Source organism: Amia ocellicauda, chromosome 13 (assembly GCF_036373705.1).
Source record: "Amia ocellicauda isolate fAmiCal2 chromosome 13, fAmiCal2.hap1, whole genome shotgun sequence".
NCBI classification, from domain to species: domain Eukaryota; kingdom Metazoa; phylum Chordata; class Actinopteri; order Amiiformes; family Amiidae; genus Amia; species Amia ocellicauda.
The window spans coordinates 14,876,950-14,877,844 of NC_089862.1; the positions used below are offsets into that span (position 1 = coordinate 14,876,950).

General features: G+C 31.6%; 1 protein-coding gene across 2 annotated transcripts in view; it reads right to left on the minus strand.

Annotated features, from left to right (window-relative positions):
* Positions 1 to 435: 435 nt before the first annotated feature.
* pcdh7b (protocadherin 7b) overlaps positions 436 to 895 on the minus strand; it is a 137,114-nt gene continuing 136,654 nt past the window's right edge. For both annotated transcript variants that reach the window (XM_066719984.1, XM_066719983.1), the window contains exon 3: positions 436 to 895. This exon is cut by the window's right edge and continues 4,629 nt beyond it. The gene's annotated coding sequence lies outside the window, so the exon portion shown is untranslated.

Genomic DNA, 895 nt, shown 5'->3' on the forward strand with positions numbered 1-895 from the left:
CAGTTGAGTTCTCTCTTCCTCTTGTATGTTAAGTGAATGATACCAGTTAAATGTTTTCCAAATATATATAAACAGTATATGCAACCCTATTCGAAAAAAGAAAAAAAAGCATATCTCTTAGATTTTGTTCTCTACCTACAAAGTTTGCTTTTTTCCTCAATTCCTTTTAAAGCGCATAATAATTTTCTATTTAGATGCTATTCATGCCAGAAGCAGGAAGTCCTAATCAGTGGCCTGGGAATAATGGGAAATGAATCTCTAATTACCTGCTCTTTAATAAGCTCATATATCAGTGAGGTGTTTGTGCATGATATAACTGTCAGACTTGTACATGAAGATCTTTCAGATAACATGTATGAATAGTGATGCATTTCAGATTTTGGTCTTAGCTTTTCTTTAAGATAGCTACGATAAACTAAAGGAAAAGGAAACTGCTTAGTTTTAACATGTTATATTTTAATTTGCAGAGACAAAAATGACAAGCAATTTATTTACAGAAAACTGTACAAAAGCAAATTAAATTATGTAAAATATTTCATAAATAGAAGTGGACTTGCGTTCAATACATTTTGCCATGTTCAGCATAGCTGCGTGCATAGTGACTCATAATAAACAATGATAAATTGTTCCTTGTTTCAATATCAACATCCAAGTCGCAGAAGAATAGTTCATGATTAATATTACAAACAGATCTCATCACACTGAATGCGAGTGCTTTAAATCTTAGGAACAACCGGCTGAAAATATACCCCAGGTAGGAGGAAACTATTTTCCTGTGAGAATATAATTCTACTTTAATTCTGATCCCAGTGACTTTAAAGATAACTAGTCAAACAAACAAAATTATACATTTTAGATTTTGCTGGAAGTTTTAAGTACCATATTAAGGACATCT